Below are 25,878 nucleotides of genomic sequence, written 5' to 3'. Positions count from 1 at the left end.
AATAAATCTCACCCTACTTCTCTCTCTCCTCTCCACAACCCCCTCTGTCTCTCTCCCTATAAACATGGGAGATGCATGATAGACAGAAAGATAATAGACGGATAGTCAGAGGTATTGCAATATCTGTCTGCTGGTATAGGACACATTTTTTTTTTTTTACAAGAATGACACCTTGGAAATGAACTGTAACTAATTAAATAGGTAATTAACTGTAAACCATTGTCAATTACCTAAAATCTGAAGGGAAAAAAATAAAGGAGTGATTAAAGTAAAAACCCAATTGATTTCTGAAACTTAACTGTTAAAACCTGACTTTTTACTTATGGTTCAAATAATATAATTATCAAATCAGCCAAGGCATTTTTTCCTAAAGGGCCATTTTTTTAAAAACTGAAAATTATGTAACACAACCCCTATCACAGATGCATGTATGGGGGAATGAAAAGAAGTATTTTATTTTAATTTAATACTATGACAATGAATTACTGAATATGGTTGATTTACTTTAAAATTCCCACTGTTATTTGACCAGCAAAACTGCATTCTTTTTTGTTGTTTATTTATTTATTCAATTATTATTGTTATTGAAGTGCCACTATTTTACATCATTGCTAATGTTTTGAAAGCATAAGATTCCCACCCCCAGTTGTAGTCACTGTTTGCCCCCCACTGCCAGAGCTTCCATAGTCTTTCATCCTAGTCCATTGTGTTTTTCTCCCTCTTTTTACCCCTCTTCTTTCTTCTCCCTCTCTGAAAGCCAAAGTTTTCAAAGGTTGGTTTGAAAGTTTGTTTTTGTCTGCCCCTTTGCTTGGTTTTTCTATATCCCATATTTACTGACACCGTCCAGTATCTACCTTTCTCCTTCTGGCTTATTTCACTTAGCATAAGCCTTCCCAGCTCCATCCATTTTGCTGCAAATAGCATTAGTTTATCTTTTATTGATGGCTGAGTAGTATTCCATTGTGTTTATACACCACATCTTCTTGATCTACTCATTCATTTGGGGGCACTTAGGTGGTCTCAATATATTAGTTATTGCAAATAGTGCTGCTAAAAAAACATGGGAGTTCATGCTGCCTTTCAAATTAGTGTTTTTGTATTTGGGGGGCAGTTATTTAGGAGTGGGGTTACTGGGTCATATGGCAGATCTATTTTTTTTTTTTTTATAGAGGCATGTTTTTATTTATTTATTTATTTATTTATTTATTTGTGTGTTTGTTTGTTTGTGTTTATACATGCACTGGGTACAGTCAGAAGCGCAGGAGGATGAGAGAATTCACCAGAGCCAGAGTGGGGAGCAGAGCAGGCAGAAGGACCGAAGTACACTGCTGAGGGGAGCAGCGGGCGGCAGGAGAGGTCTGCACACCATGTGGGATCCTCCTCCGGTGGCCGGGGAGCAGCCGGGGATCGAACCGGCGCTGCAGAGGCCGCAGGCAGCTTCACAACCCAGCGCTCAACCGCTGTGCCACCGGGGAGGCCCGGCAGATCTATTTTTAGCCTTTTGAAAAAAATATTATTCTGCTTTTGAGAGGGATTGGACCAGGCCACATTCTCATCAACAGGATTGTAAGAGGATTGGTTTTTCTCCATACCCTCACCAAAACTTATAGTTCCTGGCCTTTTTGGTATGGGCTATGCTCACTCAGGTAAGGTGGTATCTCATTGTGATTTTGATTTGCATCAGAAATGTATCTTTTTAGAATCACCTTTTACCTCATGATCTACCCAAGAGTCCATACCAAGAGGAAATAGCTGTTGGATGGGAGGGAATCCGACAGCATATCCAGAAGTTTTACTCTATGTATCAAGAATCAAGTCAATAAAATTAAAGGACTATATAAGAGCACATTCCTAAAGGGAATACAGCCAGTCCCCAATTTTATCTCATCCCACTGCTGATTCCCTCCTTCCTCTACTCTCATTTACAGGAGTTCCTCCTCTTGTGTTTGTCACTGCAAATCTGTTAACCACAAGTAGGGATTCTTTCACTGAATTTCATTACTATTGAATGTGATCATATATGTTTGTGTGCTTGTTATAGCATAGATTGTACACTAGTGTATATAGCTTTTAGTAAAAATGAAATGTTGCCACTTTGACTTTGTATTTCTCATGACATCTCTAGTTTTAACTTTTACAACATAAGCAGCTGAGAGTTGAGTCAAGTATGAGACAGGCAGTATTTTATCTCTGCCTCTGGCCAGCAGAAGCACAGGAAGTCCAATGATGTCACCTGCCAGAGATAAGATATAGAGTTTTGTGCTTAATCACAAATTTTATTCAGATGGACATAAGTTTGAGATCTGCTTCTGCTGCTGCTCCCTGATAGCCTTGGGCAAGTCACTGGACCTTTCTCAAGTTGTCTTCCTTTAAAAAATATATAATTGGAGTACCTACTTCACAGAGTTGTTTTGGGGAGTAAATAAGATATATTTATCCTAGTGAGATGACAGACTTCACACATTGTAAGTGTGAAAGAGAACAGGATGATAAAGAAAGAAAACAAAAAAGGAAAGAAAAATAAAAAGCAAGTAAGTATCAGAAATGGAAAGTCATGAGAATGGAAGGAATGATGGATGGAAGACTGATGGATGGGTGGATGGATGGATGGATGGATGGACGGACAGACAGATGGGTGGGTGGGTAGGTGGGTGGATAGGTGGGTGGATAGGTGGATAGATGATGGATGGCTCAATGGATGGATGGGTGGATCAAAGGAAGGAACAAAGGAGTAAAATAACAAAGTTCTCCTGACATTCAACAGGAACCCTATCAATAGGAACTTACACCTGGCCTAGTGGTTGCTCTACACAATACTCTTTTCTAAACAAATAACTAGAGTTCTTTAATAATTCCAACCTTGCCCATACCTAAAAAATATAACTATATCATTTCTCCTGGTAAATTGTTTACCAGTCACTAAGTGAGAACAGGCACAAAGTATGCATCGAGGGCCTCCCCGGTGGCGCAGCGGTTGAGCGCTGGGTTGCGAAGCTGCCCGCGGCCTCTGCGGCGCCGGTTCGATCCCCGGCTGCTCCCCGCCCACCGGAGGAGGATCCCACATGGTGCGCAGACCTCTCCTGCCACCCGCTGCTCCCCTCAGCAGTGTACTTCAGTCCTTCTGCCTGCTCTGCTCCCCACTCTGGCTCTGGTGAATTCTCTCACCCTCCCGCGCTTCTGACTGTACCCAGTGCATGTATAAACAAAACAAACAAACAAATATATAATTAATAAATAAATAAACATGCCTCTATAAAAAAAAAAAAAAAAAAAGTATGCATCGAAATATCCATAGCCTTTATCGACTATTCTCAAATGAGATTTATCATTTTCTGTCTTGAATGTTTCATGTCTTATCTTGTCTCCTTAGATTATATGCTCTTCAATGGCATGTTTGTGTCTGATCCACACCTCTGTCTTCCATGATGTGTCCAATAATATCTTCAGCAAGGTAGTGCATATTTAAGTAAGCAAACTCAAGTTAAGGAATAACGCAATCTGCTGTTGTGACCAGGGAGTGATTGATAATGAGAAACAGCAAGAAGGCCTAGAGCAAGGGTGCCTAATTTTCTGGCTCATAAAACAGAAAAAATAGGCTTGCTATAGGGAAAGAAGGAAGAAAAGGAGGGTGGGAGAAAGAAAAGGAAGGAGGGATAGGAGGGAAATAGAAAGGAAAGGAAGGAGGAGGCAGGGGTAGGGCACTGAATGATAAACACATTTTTGCTATCTATGTAAAGAAAGTCTAGTCTGGTTCTTTACTGCAAAATTACTTTCCCAGAGCTATTAATGTGCCTAAATTAGTATTCCTACAAAGCGAATCTATGCTGAATCACGTGTACCAAACAAAACACTTTGATCTCCGGTAGTTTTATATCTACATGTCCTAAAGTAGTAGTATGACAGTATCATTATGGACAAGTAATTTAAATAATTCTTTGCAGCAGTAGTCAGCCTGAAAAAATATGTCCTCATGGGCCTTCCTGGTGGTGCAAGGGGTTAAGTCTCAGCACTATGATGCAATCACAAGCCACTGCAGCATGAGTTCGATCCCTGGTCAGGGAGCTGACCCACATGGTGCAACAGACCTCTTCTGTCTCATCTGCTGACCCCCTCAGCAGTGTATTTCAGTAGATCCACCTGTTCTGCTCCCCACTCTATCTCTGGTGAATCCTCTCACCTCCTGCACCTGTGGCCTGAACCCCAACTCTTGCATGCATAAATAAATAAAATAAACCTTTAAAAAATATATGTCCTCTGTGCTTCAATCTAAGCTGTTTCATATCATCCCATTGCTGTCCTTTCTCTCCAAGATGGTGAAAAATAATGACCTCCCTCCTTCCCATCTGTTGGAGACTGTGGCCCATAAAACTGTGTTTGTTGTAGTTGTTGGAAGAGGATGTAGGGGAGAGAGAGAAAAGAAACAAGACTTACTGTGAATTTCCCCCTTTCTCCCTCCAGTGAGTTAAGGTTAAAATTCTGCATTTTGGTATACTTTACTTGAAGCAGAGGCAGACTGCAAATCATTCTAGACTTAGCTTTTTGGGGACTCACATCTATACCTCAGCTTTATGGGGTCAGCTATACACATGGGAAAATAAGCATGGAGTGGGGTTCATGAACAATATAGGTGGTACGTCTTGTGATGGACTTTTCACGTAGACCATGACCTTGAGTGTCACAGAGCTTGGTGAGACAGGACTGGTTATATTGTTCCACACTGTCTGAGAGCCAGCCTGGTTCAGCTTCATTTGACAGCAACTGAGCAAGATAATTTGGGTAATTGAATAGTTAGTAAATCCATTTCTGGTCCACTCTTAGCCAACGATGAGGAGAGAGCTTAATAGGGAGTAAGATGAGAAAGCCAGAGAAGCACTTAAATGAACAATAGGAAAGAGAAGGCAGGAAATGGAGCTCTGCCCATGAGCATCAGAGGCACCTGGAGCAGGAACCTGCCCCCCCCCACTCCACCCCAGGACTCCATGTCTGCTTGGTCATTTGGATGACCTCCGATGGCCAAGCTCTTGCTTCTCATACTTCTAAGTGGTGGATAAGAAGAGAGAGTGACTGAAATAATCATTCAAGTGAAGAAAGGTAATCAACAGGAAGTTCCATTCCTTGATAGTTTTGCTTTCTCTTTTTAAAGAGTTGACTCAGAATAAGTGAAACTCAAATGCTCCAATTTATTTCTACCATTCAGTTTGGAAGTACTTAAGACATAGTCTCTAAAGCAGTAAATAAAAAATATTAATAACAACAACAATTATAATTTATTAGATACTTACTATATTAAGCATGCTACACATCGGTGCTATTTAATTTAATATTCTTAACATTATTATGAGATCGATACCATTAAGTCCATCTTCCCAGACTATGCCTTTCTCCTCCTCACTGCCCCGTCCACCATGATCTAAACACCCAGATATAAGTTTCCCTTCTACCCTGTGTTCAACCCCAGAGGAAACCAAAAGTTTTCATCACAAGAGTGTTCTTTAGGGTAACTGTAAGTTAAATGAGAGAAAATCTATTGAATTTATGCCTCTCAATTTAAGATATATTGTCTCACTTCATTAAAATAATTATACAAATAAAATGCCACAGAATAAACCTTTTTAAAAAATTCTTATTTTAGAATTTTCTGCAAATAATTGTCATTGTATGCAAAATGCTGAATGGCAAAATTTAGTTAAAAGGAAAAAGATATACAACTGTGTTTAAAATGTGATACAGCCACACAAATACACACAAAAACACAATCACCAAAATGAAACATTCAATAAAAATATCCCAAAGGGTGAGTGTGCTCACCTCTGTATGGGTAGGTGGTTTGTTTTTATCTTTGTGCGTTTTCACAGTTGGCTTCCATCATATCTGCAGCTAACCATTACTATACAAGTATTGTGGACAATTCTTGAAATTTACATGTATTAACTCATTTAGTTTCCTGACAATATAAGGAGGTAGGTACAATTATTACTCCCATTTTACAGATGAGAAAAATGGCCCCAGAGAAGCTGGGAAGCTTGAAAGTAATTCCATGATACAGCAAGGGGTTGCCGAACCTGAGTTTTTAGCCACAGCATGCTACTGCCTTGTAATGAGAATGTTAGCTTTATAATTAGAAGGGGAGGGAAAACATTAAAAAGGTCATTTTATTTTTTAAAATGCTCTCTGCAAATTTGGTAGCAACCAGGGGAAAGCCAGAAAGCACACACCTGGGTAAGGGCAGAAGGAATTTAATCATGGCATTTTTTTTTTCCCTTTTTAAATCGTCATTCCATTGGATTGCAATAGCCATCAGATTCGCCTCGGGCCATTAAAAGGCAAATTGGACATTAATTTTTGCATTTGAGTGCTTTTTCCTTTGTAATTGTCAATAATGAAATTATCATGAAGTCCCTGTTTAGGGAAAAAAAAAAGATACTTGAATGTTGTTGTTGTTGTTTTATTTATTTATTTATTTTTTTCTTTTCTCACATCCCTAGAAAGGTAGCAAACAGCTGAGCCTGCAGATTGGGACGCTCTTCCTATAATAATCAGTCAACTCGTACCACCTGCCGCCCAGAGGGGACAGGGAACAGAGTCCATTACCCAGAGGCCACCACTGTCCAGGTGTGTTCTCTCTAGACCTTCAGTTCTACATTGTAGTTTATGGCCTGGAAAGTGGCTGCAGCAACATGATCAAGCTATGATAATGATCTCATTATAAAACCAATCAGAAACTCTGCAGCTTTTTTTTTTTTTTTTTTTTTTTTTTCATTTTATTTATTTTTTTTTTTTTTTAAATTTTTTTTTTAAATATTAAATTTTATTTTTATATTCCCCCATACAATTGCAAACGCCCCATTCTGACCCAATCCTTCCCCTCCCGCCCCCACCCCCAAAAAGTGTCTCTGGTTCATAGTTTTTTGTTGATTTTGATTTTCACTTTCTTATATTCATTTTCCTGGTCCCTTATTTAAGTTTTCTAGATTCCTGCTATGAGTGAGACCATCCGGTATTTTTCTTTTTCTTTTTGGCTTATTTCGCTGAGCATGATCCCTTCCAGCGCCATCCATGTTGCTGCAAATTGCATGTGTTTATCTTTTTTGAATGCTGAGTAATATTCCATGGTATATATGTACCACATCTTCTTGATCCAGTCATCTATTTTGGGGCATTTGGGTTGTTTCCAAAGCTTAGCTATTGTAAACAGTGCTGCAATAAACATAGGGGTGCAGGTGCTCTTTGGAATTGATGAGAAACTCTGCAGCTTTTTTTGTTGCTCATTGAAAGGTTGGGGGATAAGGAGAGAAGAAAGGAACCTGCTGTTCGAAGTGCTTCATTTTGGTAATGTGAAGCCCAAGAAACGCCAGCTTTGCTTTGTACCCCTCCCCAGCCCTCACTATCACCCCTCCCATTCCTAGTCTGGGGCTAGACTCTAGACCTTATGGCTATGCGCAGAGGCTCATTCTCACTCTAAAAGTATCCACAGATGGCATTCAGGATAACAGCATACAGACCAATCTCGAGGGTTAAGTGGTGGAGAGATCTGAAAAAAGTAGTAATGTAGATCATTAACTGAAGACAAGTTTAGAGTTAAGAATGGGATGGTAACTGAATCAAGTTTGAGCATATCCATAATAAGTACAGAGAGACAGGCAAAAGTCCGATGTCAGCTAGGAGCTTAACTCTGTTCCATCTCTGTGGGTGATAATAGGTCCCAAATGCCCCAGGATAGTTCTGTTTGATGCCTATTGTCCACTCAAAAGTGTCATAAGTTGGAAAATTAACTATGGCATAGTAAGCATTGCTGAGATGTGTGCAGCAGAGTTAAACTGGATACACACATCAAGAAGGAAACTGGGGCCTCCCCGGTGGCGCAGCGGTTGAGCGCTGGGTTGCGAAGCTGCCCGCGGCCTCTGCGGCGCCGGTTCAATCCCCGGCTGCTCCCCGGCCACCAGAGGAGGATCCCACATGGTGCGCAGACCTCTCCTGCCACCCGCTGCTCCCCTCAGCAGTGTACTTCAGTCCTTCTGCCTGCTCTGCTCCCCACTCTGGCTCTGGTGAATTCTCTCACCCTCCCGCGCTTCTGACTGTACCCAGTGCATGTATAAACAAAACAAACAAACAAATATAATAAATAAATAAATAAACATGCCTCTATTTAAAAAAAAAAAAAAAAGGAAACTGAAGTCCCTATAAATGGAACTGACTTCAAGGGTTTTAGAAAGTATGTCAATACTGAGACTTCAAATGTACCTTCTTATTATTACTCCTTAATGGACAATTAAGTCTTCTACACAAGTTGTCTCTTCTTGGTGCGAACAGAGAGAGACAGAGTGTCAAGAAGGGTTGGTGGTCAATATTTGAATTTATCCCAGAAGGAAACCAGAAAAGAACCAGAGAAAACATGAGGGAGTAAGAAAATACTGCTTAGATTGGGAACAGGGACCAGGAGATGGGCAAACACCACAATAATTTGTGGTAGGGTGTTTGACTTCCAACAGTACTTAGTGGTAGAGTACATGAAATTTTACCCAGATTTTAAGGGATTGATCTTAGCTAATGTTAACATTTCATTAAACACACACACACACAAATGCATGCACACACATGTCAGGGTATCATTTAGTAGAGTTAAAACTTAGTCTGTTCTTTGCTCAGCTGAACATTGCTGGGTGACACAAAATAGACAAAGGAAACTGAGAGTTGTCATGGGAACCTGACTCTGGGTCCACATGAACATTGAGGTGCTATGGAGAATTTGAGGAATGTGGAAACAAGGCAAACAGAACCAAGCAGGACCCATCCTGTGTCAAAGATTCACTGAAGCCCAATGTCCCAGCAGTTAGCAACTAGCAGCAGTTAGCAACTAGCAGAGATCAACTCTCTTACTCATGAAAAAGTCTGAGAAAACAGGTTACAAAGGAGACTTACAAACTCTTTTTCCTGCACAGATGTTGGTTCCTGTTTCATCCCCTGCTCCCTTGCAGGATATTGCAATAAACCCACCTTTTTATTCTCTACTCTATCTCTGGTGAATTCTTCCACACCATGCCTCCAATCGCACCCCGATATTAGACCACCCCAACATATATATCACTCAGATCCATTTCTTTCTTGTATCAGAAGGGGCGAGAAAGTTCAGGTAGCTGCATCCCTGGAGGGACGCCCAAGAGTGTTCCATTAGAAGAAAACGGATTTCCACTTGAGAAGAGTGCATTCTCCACATGTCCTCCTGTTAACACAGCTTGTTCTCACGGTCTGCCTTTGTCTTACGTTTCCAGTTACAAATCCCAATTCATCCCAGGAGAGAATCTTTCACAGAGTGAAATTTAAATAAGGTGTGCAAAATGAGTTTTAAACAAGTTCCATGACAGGTGTAAAACCTTACAGGGGAAACTATCAGTGAGAATCTGTTATCAGTTAATACCTTGGTTGAAGCCAGCTGAGGAGAGTATGGGAGATTTTTGGGAGGGGTAGAGTGATGTGTGGAAATGAAGAAAGAGGCCTGACAGAGAGTCTGGGGAGCTACTGAAAGAAAAGGCTCTCCTGCAATATTCATTTTCACCCACAATCAGATGCCACCTTGAACTTAATTACCCAAAGATAATGATGGGGCTGAAAACCATTGTTTCTAGAACCCTGGGCTTAGCATACATCCTAGGCAACCCTCAACAAAGTCTGACTTCAAGAATGACTTCTAGATCACCTCCCCAACCTCAACACACCTCCGAGCAGACGACCAAAATTATACCACCTTATCCTTCTTGGAATATTTTTATCTCTAGGAAGAGCTGCAGTATATGCTTTAGTTAGGATTTTGAATTAAAATGGGGTGAAGCAAACAGGAAGAATAAGAACTAAGCTCCTACAAAGTTCCAGGCAATATGCTAAATTTTTCATTCTATCCTGAAATTACCCTCAATACATGGCTTTGAACTCCTATTATCTCCATTTATCAGAAGCAGAAAGACAGCATGAGACGTGAAGAAGCTTGCTCAAGGTAGTTCCTTCCTTGTTTTTGTTTCCTCCTATATTGATGAGGAAAAAAATAACCCCAGTCAGCTTTCATTATATGCCATTTCTCTTAAAGTCAGTTTCCAAGAAGCTACTGATGACATTAGTGAGGATTTACTGTAATGGAGATGAAATTGAATACCTGAAGTCCTGAGTAAGGAAGGATGGAATGAGGAACATGAGAACAAGTTCCCTTAACATCTGAAAGTATGAAAACACCCAGGAGCCTGGTAAGTTTTCACCTTCCAATCCCCCATCCCTTCGTGGCTCACTGTCGGATCTCAGTTCTGCATTGTCCTCATGGAAGCCATCTCCACCTGTCGTCCATATCCAAGCATCCTCGTTACCACTGTACCCTGTTACTAGTTACCATATGAGCTCACTGATGTCTTACGTACCACCACCTGCAATGTGCGTGAGCTTGCTTGTCTAGTTACTTGTAAGAACCTCTAGAAATACAGTTACACAGTTGTTTCTTGTTCACAATTCTAGATCGAATCTACCTGCCTATAGATCCTCAATACTAATCTGTTGCATGAGTCCATGGGTGTTTGAATAAATGAATGGATGAAAAAACTTATAATCCAAACCAACAGGGATCCTAGAAGTCTCATAGGACAGATTTATTTGATTTCATAATTTTGCTTAACATGCTTCTCATTTCTGAGTGTCTGTAAATTTCTCCTCACTCTCCTAAATTTCTTTGTTTCCCCCAGCAAGGATGTGAGAGAGAAGAATGGCACAGCTATAGTAGAAAGATGAAAACTAGGACACAACAAGGTTGCCTCTTTTCCCTACTCCCATCTCCTTCCCAGACTCATTCTCTCTGAATTGGACATTGTTTGTCTGTGAAAAACAAAGAACAGAGTTTTTCCTCAGGCTCCAGTGCAGCTGGAGGCCTTCAAAACGGAATTCTGTGCTGTCACGGAGGTTATGATGCTGGAGTCTGTGTCACCGTCAATATCATTACTTCCCCTTCTATTTTGAAAGGTCTGGGCCACACTTCCTGTCTGTCAATGACACAAGGACCCTGGGCTGCCAGGCTTAGCCTAATTTTACCCTAGATCATCTCAAATCCATGCAAGGGATGCACATCACTGCCCAGAAAGGTGGGTTTCCGGCAAGCTTGTCTCTCTGCCATTTCTGCTGTTCCAGGCTCCAGGATGAGGGAGAGACTGATGGGCAGATCTGGCTTTCCCCTTTAAGCAAATCCTCCCACCCCCATGCACCTGCCCCTTGATCTCTCTGTGTGACTGGGGCTCCTCTGTCAGCAGCATTTTGTGCAGGATGCCCTCGGAGGCTTGAGAGTGGCAGGGCTGTGCCAGCGGATGGCAGCAAATGCTGCCACTGACACGTATCAGTCAAGCCACAGCAAGCCTCTGCCAAGCAGGGAAGCCAACAAAGCAGCCGCGGTGACTGCCCGGGGCTCAAATCAGATCATCTCTCTCCGCTGGGGGAAAAAAAAAATAAATCCCAGCCACTCAGCAGTGGGGGTGTTGGGGAAAGCCTGAGGAAGGCTGAACTCTGACTTCCGCCTTGGCTTTGACAACTGGTCCAGTGCCAAAAGCAAAATTACACTGAACTCTTAGCACCCAGTGCAGAGGCTTATCCTGCTGCCATGAGAACACGTCAAGGTGAAACGCCTTTCGGGGTTTATTTATTTCTTTTTTGAGCCTCTGAATCAGGGCTCTTAGTGACAACTGTCAGATTCCTGTATTTTTATTGGTCCTACTCTACGTATAAGTGTTTGGATTGGCAGCATCTCAAAAGCCAGCTCCCCCTTCCAGGTTTTCAGACAGGGACAACTGCAAAGCCTTGTTGCTTTTGCTCCCCACCCCACAGAGCTGTGAGATCTTTCCTGCAAAGGAACAGCCCAGTTGCAACGACATAGATATCGGCACCCCTAGATTAACCTGCACAGCCATCTTTGGTATACACCTGAGGGAGGTGAGGTGAAGAGAAGCGAAGGGGGGTTGCACATTAGAACTTCTGTCATTTCCCTGCTCTCTTTTGCCTTCCAGACAGCCAACCCTCACCCCCTGGAGGGGAAAATGAGTTCCTCCATCTCTTGGTTGAATGGAGGATTCCAAATGGCTTTCATAGATGAAGGAGTCTGACCATCAATGCCCTGTAGCGAACAGATGCAACACTCCAGAAATCTGCCCTGAAGGGACAAATGTCTGAGAGAAGGAGAAAGTATATTATGTGGGAAAGAGAGACAGGAAGGGAGGGAGAAAGAAAAAAGAAGAGAATATTCATGAATCTTCCTTGAGGCTACAGAGCTTAGATTTAAAGATCTGTCCCTGGCATAATATAAAATCACTAATTACATGACTCAAAGTAGAGAATTCTGAAGGAAAACAGGAAAATCTAGCATGAAACACTAAAAAGTGAACTTTATCAGTATCAACATTTGGAAATGAGCTACTACCAAGCCTCAGTATATTTTCTCCAATTGAATCTTTAATTACTTTTTTAAAAACAATGGTCTTGCTTAAAAAAAGGAAATTGAGCCAGCTCTCCTGCCCACCTGTGACTATGCAGGCGTCTTTTTCTTTCTCGTTTTCCTAATAAACCTGTCCTTTTAAAATGTAAATAATAATAATAATATCAATAATATAAAAATATAATATGTATTTTCAATAATATAAAAAGCCATGGAAATTCTGACTCTTTTTTTAGTCCTAAAATCCCTCTGGTGCTTGCAAAAATATTTTTTTCTATATCTCAACATTTCAACAACTTCCCTTATTGTTTTGACTAAAGTGAACCCCTATGAATATAATCTACCTGGCATTAAGTAAAGGATTTTTAGTAAAAATCAGGACAAGTGTTTGTCCATAGAAGTTATATTGCCAAAATATAAGGAGACATGAGAACTTTATTTTAGTATAGGCTTAAGGAATTTTTACCCTATCGACTTTGCATCATTCTTCTACCTTACAGGTTTCTATTCACATCTACTTTTATTGTTATCATTTCTATGGTTTCAAAAAGTTTGAACACAAAGGATTTAAACCAGAGCAACATATGCTCTGTTCAAAACGGGTGCAGAAGTCAGCAAGATTTCTTTCTCATGCTCTACAATCAGGTAACTACTAACTCCCAAAATGAAGAAAAAAAAATGCATCTGTATCTGATGCCAGTTACAAATTATGCTCCTGATTCCTGGAAAGAGACTTCAAAGTGGACCTTGATGATATGTAATGAAAAGGATGCAAAAAAATAGTTGAAAGCTTTTTTTGTGCACACCTGTGCAAGTCTTTGATATTCTATTGATTTATAACTTCTCTAAGGAATACATTTTGGCATGAAATTACCCCAAACAGTCATGAAGGCTTTCTTTCAAACTCTTAAATGCTCTTGCATCAGGGACAATTTATTATGCAATGATAAAATATGACCCTATGTCAACAAATCCAGCCTGACTGCAGTTTCCCTTTTGGATCTAGTCCAGGGTGATAGCCATGTGATTAGAGTCTAAGATTTAGGTCACTCACCTGCCACTCCATCCTCAGGGTCTTATCTCTTTCCACTTTTTTTTTTTTAAGATTTTATTTATGTAGTTTTGCATAGAAGATTTGGGGTGCAGGCCAGAGGTGCAGGGGGTGAGAGGATTCACCAGAGACAGAGTGGGAGCAGTGGTGCTGAGGGGAGCAGTGGTGAGACAGGAGAGGTCTGCTGTGCCATGTAGGCCAGTTCCCTGGTCTGGGGAGGCCCATCTTTCCACTTCTATTGTACAATAGGAAGGGTAAAAAGATGAAATTTCTTTGTTCCTCCTCTTTCTCTTTTCTTGTACTTAGAGACTGGTGGGGACATTTTAAAGAGCCATTTGTTGATCCTGTGTTTTTGTTTGTTTGTTTATTTTCGAAGATCATGGCCAGCTGGTTTTTGAAGTACTGATTATTTAGCTACTAGGGCACACCAGTGCACTTTTCTCTCACACAAATTCCCTGGAACAAAGACATATAATATAATTACATGGGTTTTATAGTTAGGGGATTGAAGCTTCTATTTAGTCAACAACTTTCTATCTCAGTGGGCCTCAGTTTCCCAAATAGTAGAAATATATCTTCATAGCTTTTTATAAAGAGAAGGGAAGGGTTTGACATGTCACATAGTAACTACTTAATATGAGGTTTAAATAATAGTTGGAAGAAAAAATAGCTAAAAGATCAATGGTACTGGAAAAAAAAGTGAAATAGGAGATGACAAAAGCAGTATTTTAGTTGTATTTTACTTCTATGGGGACTCTGTGTGGTAATTAGAATATAGCTACTGATTTAGAGAAGAATCACCTATATTGGTAGAAACAACCCTAAGTATGTACATTATGGAGATATTTTTAACAATAAAATATATTCAATCAGGATAAAATTGAGCAATATAAATGTGCTTCTAATATAGATTATATATTAATAAAATAAATGTTACTAAAATGCACTGTGATGTTAACATTATTTACAAGAACCAGTCACTATCCCACACAGGAGTTTCCTATATTTATCCTGCACCAAATCTGTGTGCTCATGCAAAGAATGATAGGTGATATTTCCCAAGAACAAAATATTATCCATGAAATTCTCATACTAACCTATAATGAAACAAAGCCAAAGACTCACCTACTTTTTCTGTTTAAGTACAAACTGCTACTGGATTCAGCCAGCTATCAAACCCACAAGATGAACTGAGAAAACAAAAAAAGAATGAAATGGGATTTTGAATAAAGTGAAAGAGTCTACAGGCAAATGAAGAACTCTGGACCAATCTAGGTCTTGTTTACACTTCATCCAAGCACATTTTGAATCCAGAACGATAGTTGTGAATCATAGTTGATCAATGACATTTTCTTAAGGAGGCTTAAAAAATTCAAAATTGTAGGGCACTAGTGCTGAGGGCAGGACGTATTGAATACTGCAATGATTTTCAAAAGCTCCTCTAAGAGATACTAAGGTTCTGCCTATCTTGGGGACTCTGGATGTAGGGCAAGTCATGTCCTTACACCATTACCAATCAACTCCATCACGTGCTTGTTCTGGTGCACAGCTGCACTGCTTAAGTCTAGATAGGTTTTGATTAGACACAGATGCATTTAATTAGCAGTTTGCATCATCAATTACAATATGAACCCAAAAAGTCACCTTCTTGCTTACATATGCTTTGAGCACAGATTTCAAAGCGATGATTCCTGAAGAAAAAGGGGAGGGGAGATCCTAATGAAGTCATTAAAACATGAAAAGATAGAAGAGCTTTCATGTAGGTATAAAGCACAGAAAGTCAGAAAACCTTGAATAAAGGGCCTCCCTGGTGGCACAATGGATTAAGTAGCAGTACTATCAAGCTATCAGCAGCCACTGCAGCATGAGTTTGATCCCCAGCCAGGAAGCTAAACCACATGGCACAGCAGACCTCTCCTGCCTGGCCTGCTGCTCCCCTCAGCAGTGTATTTCAATCAATCCACCTGTTCTGCTCCCCACTCTGTCTCTGGTGAATCCTCTCACCCCCTGAACCTCTGGCCTGTATCCAGTTCTTGTATGCATAAATAAATAAATCTTAAAAAAAATAAAACCTTGAATAAGTTGAGAGTTACAGTGACACATATAGCCTTCATCAAAGAATCAGGGTTTCAAATTTCAAATAATAAGAAAAAAAATGTGATGACAATAATAGAAAAGCTGCATTTCACCATTATATCATTTTTCCCAAAGCATTTTCGAAAGCCACTTCTTATTTCATTTCCATGAGGGGAAGAATCACATCAAAGAGATCTTGCAATTCTGCGGATACATGCAGGCTTTCATTCAGTCAAAATTAGTTTCTCTTTCTGATCTAGGTGGAGGAAACAGCAACCACTACTATTGAAATATTACACACAAACTTTATGCCACAAGCAACTAAATGTGTGAATCCACATACACCACATCAGTCAATCCAATATTTAATATTGGAATCGGGGAAAATTGGTCTGAAGGTGTTGAGAACCAAAATTTGAACATCAGATAATTTTTTCAAGTTCAGGTGCTTGGTCACCTCCCATAATCGATACCACATACCAAATTAAGAACAAGAAAATCCAAGTTTAAATTACTTCACCAAAGAATTGTTTTCCCATTTCTGTTCATCTTCCAGAGTTGAATCCTTTCCACATAGGTATTTCACGTTCTCACAGCCACACTCTAAGACACATTACACTACATTCTAAACTTGCAAGCCATATAAATATATAAATTCTGTTTCTCAATCCCCCCCCAAAGGGGAAGTCTATGAAATCTCTTGTCAGACTGTAGCTCCACTCCTGTCACATCACAGACATCACCAATCGATCAAGTGAATTGAGTGCAAGCAAAAGTCCTCCAACTCAAAGCAAATCAGGTAATCACATCTTATCAATCAGGGCTGGTACTCATGATGAAAGCTGTTTGCCATTCATAGTTTATACAGTCCCTAAAGTTATTCTTGATTTTTTGGCCTAAAATTCCCTCAGTTATATAAATCTCTGTATTAGTTTACATTTAAAGATGAGTTTATGGTAATACTACAGGGGCATTTTATGACAAATCTGGAAACTGTTTCCCATATCAATATTCCCAAATAATAATAATAATGAAAAGAATCATGAGGTTTCCTTTATTTCAGAAGACAGACAGCATTTGGCTAACAAGTCGATATTTGTAGAGACTTAGAACTTGTCTGAGAGACAAAGAATAAGGCTAGAATGCCAAGACATAAAGCATTTATAAGGCTGGGCAATTTGTCAAAAATCACCACAAATGGAATCCCCAAAATACTTTAGTAAAAATCTATATAGAATTCTATGTAAAAATAAATTTATATTCTGGTTGACAAAAACACTTTACCTGAACCACTGGTCTCATAACGTTGAAAGAATCCCAAAGCTTCTCAGAAACTGCTTTTTTAAAAAAACCCAAATTTTGAAATGCATTGCAAACTAAACTTCGTCTAGCAGAAGCCTTTTGCTCTGTGTGGATAAGAATTGAGCAGGGGAGTGAACTAAAGCTTTGACAAAGAAAGCTTAGTAAAGATCCAGCAGACACTGCAGGAGTGGGGGACTGGGGATGGGGGACGGAAAGGGATGAACCAAACAAATTGTAAACCTGAGACACAAAGGGAAAAAAAAAAAAAAAAAAACCTCGGGAAACATATCCTAATTCTACATCTACAGCATTTATGATTCAATTAGAGAAGCCAGCCTCAAAGCAGGTGGGTAGTGAAGGAAAACTGGCAGCATTCTGGGTTAGGCAAAGGAGTATCAGGAAAACCAAATGCAAAATCTATTGTGATGGAATTCAGCCTGTGATTTGATCTCTTGTCACCAGAACTTGTAACCTACTTTCAAATCTTTACCTGTCTTTCATTTCTCTCCCTTATACCACACACACACACACATCACACATACACAGATGTGCACAGTAGCTCAGAAACAAAATAAATCCAATTCTTTTGGTAAGTAACATTTCTCATAGGGAGGCTGTAGATCTAAAACTTTATGGCAGTATCTGCCATCCTGTGACATATTGGTTTTATATCTTTGTATAAACTAAGATATACTTGTATAAACTAAGATATACTTGTATAAACATAGATATACTTGTTCATCCAGATCACCAAAATATATTTCACCCATGACTGGTTTTCCAAAAAGCCCTAGAATTTCTGAAGTGTTCCGAGTGATACAGGTGTTTTGTTATGTTAATGAGGTGACTTTGGGGGAAGCCCCTACAGAGAGGGATGGAAACCAGGGAAACAAACCTGAAAGGAAGGTTGGAACTTCCAATCCCACTGCCTTACTCTGGGAGAGGGGAGGGGCTAGAGGTTGAATTAGCCCATCATTTCTATGTTATGAAGCCTCCATAAAAGACCAAAAGGAGGGGTGAAGGAGAGCTTCCTGGATGGGGAACATGTGGAGATTTGGGGAGAATGACATACCTGGAGAGGGCATGGATGCTCTGCACCTTTCCTCATACCTTGCCCCATGCATTTCTGCCTGTTCATTAGTATGTTCTTTATTATAAATCCACAATCTAGTGACTAAACTGGTTTCCTGAGTTCTGTGTGCCATTCCAGAAAATTAATGGAGCCGGAGGGAATAGGAACTTCTAATTTATAGCCAGTCATTCAGAAGCATAGGTAACCACGTGGATTTTCAACTGATACGTGGAGAGTGGTCTAGGGAGGCTGAGGTAATAACCTATGGAAGTTGTCACTATTTCTGAGTAGATAATGTCAGAATTGTGTTGAATTCTTGACCCCCCTGAAACTGGTAGTTGCTGTAATAAAACCTTCACACGCTGTTTGGAATTGGGTGGGTCTGGAAACCCAACACTATCCATTCAGTTAATCCAGATAACAAATGTGGGTTCTGGCATTTATTAGGTAAGTGTTAGCTATTAAAGTTATGTGAGGGCCTCCCTGGTGGCATAGCAGGTTGAGCGCTGCTCTGTGAAGCTGTCCACAGCCTCTGCAGTGCAGGTTTGATCCTGGCCAGCGAGAATCCCACATGGCATGGCAGACCTCTCCTGCCTTGCCTGCTGTTCCCCTCAGCAGTGTATTTCAGTCAGCATGTCTCTGGTGAATCCTCTCACCCTCCCACACATCTGGCCTGTACCCCGGTTCTTGTGTAAATAAATAAATCTTTAGAAAAAATAAGTAAAGTTATGTGAAAGGGTTAGTCACTTTACATATATTAACCTAATTACAATCTAATAATGACCCTATGAGGTATTATGTCAAAATGGACTAAGGTTGTGAGTCACCTAAGAACATTCTTGAACCGTGTTTTCATTAAAATCTAGGAATAGTTGACTGTGGATCCTGTGTTTTTATTGGGATCCTTGGTTTTTACTGGGTCAAACTACATTCTAAAATGTTATCAAAACATCTAAGGTGTATTGAAGGGGTTAAAGACATGTCCCAAACCCAGCTGCATCAAAAAAGTACACAAAATAACCAACCTTATACAAAAGCAGGCACTCTTTTAGATTCTGTTGGCCTTGCTCAGAAACACAAACTATAGGATTGATAGAGAAGTTTATTTCAGCTTGAAAAATTAATGTTGTGTACACTGAAGCTTCCTGCACTAATAATTCTCTCAAGTATAACACTTGAGCTTGAGCCTTCATAAATTGTGCTAACCTCAAGATTAGCCCCCTTCATTTACCAGCTAATCTGACCCAGGGGAGTTATAATTAATCAGGCTGATACTCACCTATCATATCAATTCACAAGTTCACACACAAAATGTACTTTATTTGCCAACAGATAATCCATGGTGCACTCAGCAGCCAGATATTAATCTTGTTAAAAGGGTGATTCTATCATGTCCTGTTCTTGCTCAGAAGTGACCAAGCTTCTTCGTGGCTGCTTAAAGAAGAGCCCCCAGAGCTTAGCTCACATTTTTAGTTTTCACAGGATGGATCTTCCTCAAATCCAAATATCCTTATCATTAATTATTTTTGTGAACCCACTGTTTGGGCATGTCTGAGTAGCACATGACTCTTGCTGTTCCTCATTTTCCCTTTTATGCGTTTTTTAAAAAAAAATTATTTATACCTACAAGAACTGGGGTACAGGCCAGAGGTGCAGGGGGTGAAGGATTCACAAAAGACAGAGTGGAGAGCAGAACAGGTGGATCTACATAAATACACTGCTGAAGGGAGCAGCAGTTGGACACTGAGATAGGAGAGGCCTGCTGTGCCATGTGGGTAGCTCCATGGCTGGGGATCGAACTTATGCTGCAGTGGCTACCAATAGCATTATAGTGATGAAACCTAACCCCTTGTATCACCAGGGAGGTCCCCTTTTATGCCTTTCAAACTTTCCCCCATCATCCCTCATGGAACAGTCTACAAGCTCTGACACATCTCTGCATTTCAACAATACTGATGAGAGCAACCATTCTTTTTTCTTGTAATCTATTGGATTGATTCTGCTTATGTTTTACCACTATGGAGAGCTGTGTGGAGATTTCTTGACCTACTAAACACAGAGCTTCCATATGATCCAGCAATTCCACTCCTAGGTATTTACCCAAAGGACACAGAAACAATAATTCCAAAGGGCACCGGCATGCCTATGTTTATAGCAGCACTATTTACAATAGCTAAGCTATGGAAACAACCCAAATGCCCAAAAATAGATGACTGGATCAAGAAGATGTGGTACATATACACCATGGAATATTACTCAGCATTCAAAAAAGATAAACACATGCAGTTTGCAGCAACATGGATGGAGCTGGAAGGGATCATGCTCAGTGAAATAAGTCAGAAAGAAAAAGAAAAATACCGGATGGTCTCACTCATAGCAGGAATTTAGAGAACCTAAATAAGAGAGCAGGAAAAAGACTAATCAATGCAAAATAAAAATCAAAATCAACAAGCAACTATAAACCAGAGACACACTACGGGGGTGGGGGGAGGGAGGGCAGGGAAAGGAAGGACTAGAGTCAAAATAAGTGGGGGTTGCAATTGTACAAAGATGAAAAAAGATGTAAGAATTATATAAAATAAAATATTTAAATAAAAAAAAGAAGAGTATGTTTTGTCTCCACAACAAAATTATAACCTCCTGGAGATAAAAAAAAAAAAAAAAAAACACTTCAGATAATAAATGTATTTTAGGGCCCTACACAGTGCTTCATATAGTGTCAGCCCTGGATCAACCCAGCCCTTCATCAAGTGAGTATTATTAAGCACTTATATTCCAAGTACTACATTATTACTTCAATGCACAACAGTATGGGAGAGAGACACAGGCACTGTTCCTACAGAATTCTTATTTAATAAGAATGAGACAATTGCTTATCAGCACTTTCAATGAAATAGGATAAGTGGTAAGATGGAAGAAATTCATGTGCTAGAAGGAGAAATGGTAGTGCTGGAGATAAGGTTCAAGAAGGCATTTTTATAGCAGGTACCATTTACTCACTGAATAAATAATTGAATCAGGCAGAGAAGGGAAGGCAGGAAAGAGGAAGAGGCAGACATTAAAGATTTGTAATTACAAGTTCCTTCTCTGCTCACGTATTAATAAACAGACAAATAGAGATAGACATATTCAGACATGTCAGACTGTCTTCCTACATCCTTTCTCTGAGAAGAGTATGGTCTGACTCTAAACTCATAATCTACAGCAAACTATTTTCAGCAGAGATCTACCACGAGAATTCTATTACACACTTGAATTAGTGGGAATCTAAGCTCAATGATTCAATTACTCTCCTTACTCGATTAACAATTGTTATGAGATACACAGATTCTCCACAAATATTCTCTCTTTTATAATATCGATGCAAATATTCCCAATCTACATGTCAAGATGCATCATAGCATGTAATCAATTTTTTTTATATTTATTCCTTTGAGAGAGTTAAAGGAAGTCCATTATGAAGCTCAAATAAAGTTCAGTTTTAAATTCCAATTCTAGGTTAAGATTTATGCCAGCTCTTATTTAGCATATGCACCCATCCGTGTCCATAGGCCTTTCTGGCTCTGAAATATGGAATAATTCTACATGTATTTACATTCTACCAGGCTGCTTATTCAGCAAGCTTTCTAAATAGATGCTGGTTTGTGCCAGGGTAATAAACGGAGCTAAAGCACAAGGTCACAAATGGACACTCTTATCAACTGATGATTACAAAAATACAAACTGTGGATACAATTACCCTCTACAGAAATCTCCCTAGAAGCAGGTGAGGGCACTTTGTGGACCTATGGAAGATAACTGGGCAGGCAGGTGAAAGGCAAGTTACACAGGGTTGTTACATAGGCAAGTTACACAGGCAAGTTACACAGCACACTTGACATGCTGGAACAATAGCAATGGGGGCACAGACCTGAAAGTTGAAGGTAAGGGGTGATTTCTGTCCTGCCAGTTGGGGCAGGCACAACTGGGTTGTGCAATCATCCCAGACAAGGTAGGTTCACCATCAGTCCTTGCAGCCTAAAAAGAGAGTTTTGGAGCCCTCACTATCATTTTTACAGGTCTTTAATACTGAGCAAGGGAGACCAGCCTACAGGGAGACAGCAACTTTACCCCCACCCCCAAGAGTGATGCCCCCCTTTCATCACTCCCTTCTAAGCACAGGTGTGTGTTTACACATGTGAACTCTGTGCTCTTTGGGTCCAGGTGTCCATAAGCATGGAAAGAGCACAAGACAGCAGGTGCCAACCATACAGGCTAGTGTGGGAGGGCACAAAAATGCCTGATTTAACCCATTTACCCTGCATAGGATTCTGTGGGCCATTATCAAGAAGGTTTTTCCCCTAATAGAAAGGAGCTATTGGGTTTTGAGCTACAAAATGATTCAATAGACTTTTACTTTTAAAGTATCCCTCTTCTCCATCATTTAGCTTGACTGAGAATTTAGATTTCACCACGAAGGTCAGGCAAGAGAATACTTTACCTTGTGGGATTGAAATGACTGGTCATTATACAAAGATATTAAATTTCTAGAGTTGGTTTACACACTACCCCTTTTAGATTGCCAGATACTATCTGATTCTGGTATTTTTTAAAAAAATTATCAGTTTAACTTCTCAAATATTTTCCCTATGGAAAATTTCCTGGCAGAACGCATAAGAAACTACAGAACCACCTTAGAATTTCTGCTGGATGGCCCTGGGATGTTCTCTTGTTTAATCCTCACAAGTCTAGAAATGAGAATGTAAACTTGAAGGGACTAACTGAACACAGCTAGAAATGTGGTTGATGAAAGCTGAACTTGAAAACAACAGCTTTTATGGACCTTGATCGTTCTGTATTTACCTGCCCACTCTCTCTGCTTAATAATCAAAATTCTCAAAATAAGTCTTAAAAACAAAGTTACAGTTTTGCAAATAGTCTTTCACAATTTTGATGAGCATGAATCAACACCACAGGGCTCTTGGTTGTCCAAACTATGCTTGACGGCTAAATTTACACTCCTGTGGATCAAGGCTGCTTCTTGCTTCTTCTATCAAAATATAGCCAGTCCTGGGCCTCCCCGGTGGCGCAGCGGTTGAGCGTTGGGTTGCGATCCCCGGCTGCTCCCCGGCCACCGGAGGAGGGTCCCCCATGGCACGCAGACCTCTCCTGCCGCCCGCTGCTCCCCTCAGCAGTGTACTTCGGTCCTTCTGCCTGCTCTGCTCCCCGCTCTAAATCTGGTGAATTCTCTCACCCTCCCGCGCTTCTGACTGTACCCAGTGCTTGTATAAACAAAACAAACAAACAAACAAACAAATAAATAAATAAAAACATGCCTCTATTAAAAAAAAATTTAAAAAAAAATATAAAAAAAAACAAAAAAAAAAAATATAGCCAGTCCTGAAAATGTATCCTCTCTGCAAAGTAGTCAGCTGAACGAACCCTTACAAAATAAGTTGGTTGGGGGTATAGCATGTACTTATGTGATGCATGCACATGTTCACATGTGTATAGAAGAGAGAGAGACAGAGAGAAAGACAAAGAGAATTGTATTTCCAGCCATCAACACACACGCATGTGAACACACAGCAGACCACTACCTTGTAACCCAAAGGCACACAGGCAGAAAGGACCTACCAACCAGATGAGGTTCCAAGCCTCAGTCCTAAATCTCATACTTGGCAGTAGAAGTTCTCACCCAGACCAAACTCATCTTTAGCGTTCCATTTGCAAGGGAGATACTACCAATATCAGTTTGTGGCATTCTTGCTTCTCTCCCGGTCATCCTTGACTTGTTTACTATACTATTAAATCAACTATTTTTTTTAACCTTTAAGAAAAAAATGTATTTTGCCTCCCTGGTGGTAAACCCAGTCCCAGCCCTGCCCCAAAAGCCGGAGTGAATGCCTTCCATTGAACAACTCCATCCATGAACTTGTGGCTTCCTTCTCAAAGGGCCAGAGAAACCCACAGAGCCCACAGAAGCAGAGATGTGAGAATGATCAAAAACCTCATCACAAATACTCAGAGGTCCATAATGAACAATAACTAGGAATTCAGAACTAGGGATAGAGGAAACAAAATTTTGGAGGGGGCAGTGATTTTAGGATAGGTGCTTGTCTCCATATCTACATGGGAGGTGATTGGTAGAGTAGAATCAAACAGGCTGAAAGAGAGGAGGGGTTGGGAAGGGTAGCTGAGCAGGAAGAAGTTATCTAGCAGCAAAGGCAAACTCTTATAGCCCTCATTTAGTGGCACTGCTGCAAGGATAATAATGAAGTCAAATTAGCATAGAAGGTTGACTAAGGACTCAGGTGTTAGAATCTCACAGATCTTTGTTAGAATCCCAGCTCTTGCCCTTACTATCTGGATCTGTGTGAATTTGTGAGAGGGTTTAACACCTCTGGCTCTCATTTGCTCATCAGTGTAACAGAGGTAATTAATCACAGAATGGCTGGGTTCAGGAAGGAAACTAATGCATGGAATACGTGTATTCAGTGCGGTATCCATCCAGCTCTCTCTTTTTTGTAATTTTTGATTACAACAAAAATGTACTCCAATGTAGAACTGGCAAGAGGGAGGCTGAAAAGAATAACTGATCATCAGCTGTGTGCCCATTCACAAATCAGCCCCTGACCTTGAGAAAATGATTCAATCACGAAGCACTGGTGTCAGTTGGAGGCAAAGCCAAGCAGGGAGAGGACATCCGAGTTATAATTCTTCTTCGGTGCCCAACAAATTATACTGGTTCGGGCAGGTCACATAACCTTTCTGGACCTCGTTTCCCTTTGTGTAAAATGAATGAGTTAGGCTAGACTTGTAGACTTCAAATTCTCAAACTCTTTGTGGGTTTCATTTCCTCGATAGGGGAGGGGCTGCTTCTGACACCCAAAGCATGATAAATGTCCTCGGTTCCTTTATGATGGTCAGTTATCAATTCCAATTATGGGAACAGAAGGGGAGCCATCTGAAACCAGCCTGCAGCCATCCGTGGCTGAAGGGAGGGGACAAAGCTATTAAGAGAAATGATCAAATCCTGACCATTTAATGGGGGAAGCTGTTAGGCAAATTCACTGCTTTTCTCTGGGAGCATTTCCCCAGGTCTAACAGCCTGCAGGGCAGAACACAGCAGAGGGCTCAGCTGCTTTTCCCACAAAGACAAATGGGTCTTGAATGATTTGCACTTACAGTATTAATTATGAAATTATCTATTTACTTTTTTGTCCTTTGCAAATCATTCTAAAAATAATATCGTTTAAACACGGATTCACTTGCTGCGCTCAAGTGAACTCCCCAGGGAAATCCTAGCCACTGTAATATTTGAAAATGCCTCTCTAAATTAGCAAAGCTTGCACAGACTCTATTGGCAAATTCAATCATCCCTCTGCCACTGGGTATTGTTATTTGTGGCTCCCTTAAAGAAGTGGAGTTCACCCGCTTTCCATTCCAGTCAGTCTGAAAATGATATGAATATGCTGTGAGTTTAGCAGCAGCAACTCCATTAATATTGATATACAATAAAGAACCATCCAGTATAATAAAAACAAAAACTCCAAACAATATCTGAAAGCCTCTTAAGAGCAGAATAAATGCTCCAGTGATCTTCTCTTTTTCTCTTATTATGAAGATGGTGGTAGCATTCAGGCTGTTGGTATTTACACCTCCTTCTTTCATTCAGGTGCAAAAGGTGGGGGAGGGAGCAGAATTTACTAGATTTAATTAGCTCCATAATTCCTTGGTTTCCCTAACTACTTTGAATAAGGTAATTTGTTACTAAAATAAGTCAGTAATTTTTTATTAGCAGCACCATCAAATGCCACCTAATGTTGACTAATAAAACTGCAAAGTGATGACATTTTAAATCTGAGTTCTACAAATAGAAAATTATAAATTATTAGAGCTCCTAGAGAAATTTATAGAGGCCACAATGAAGGAAAAAGAATTATTATG

The 25,878-nt window shown here is 40.2% G+C and overlaps 1 protein-coding gene across 11 annotated transcripts in view; it reads right to left on the bottom strand.

The window, feature by feature from the left end:
* Positions 1-25,878, bottom strand: part of LRRC4C (leucine rich repeat containing 4C) — a 1,047,300-nt gene that overhangs the window by 51,323 nt on the left and 970,099 nt on the right. For 7 of the 11 annotated variants that reach the window (XM_054699256.1, XM_054699264.1, XM_054699258.1 and 4 more), the window contains one exon: positions 14,625-14,689. The exons of 3 other annotated variants lie outside the window; for them this stretch is intronic. The gene's annotated coding sequence lies outside the window, so the exon portion shown is untranslated. Of the gene's footprint in view, positions 1-14,624; positions 14,690-25,878 lie in introns of those variants that run through there. One more of the 11 variants, XM_037522438.1, reaches the window with a different exon arrangement.

The sequence above is a fragment of the Talpa occidentalis genome, unplaced genomic scaffold (genome assembly GCF_014898055.3).
Source record: "Talpa occidentalis isolate TD23 unplaced genomic scaffold, MPIMG_talOcc4v2.1 talOcc4.3, whole genome shotgun sequence".
Lineage (NCBI taxonomy): Eukaryota > Metazoa > Chordata > Mammalia > Eulipotyphla > Talpidae > Talpa > Talpa occidentalis.
Note: the sequence above shows the minus strand (reverse complement) of the source record. Positions and strands in the feature narration are given on the sequence as shown.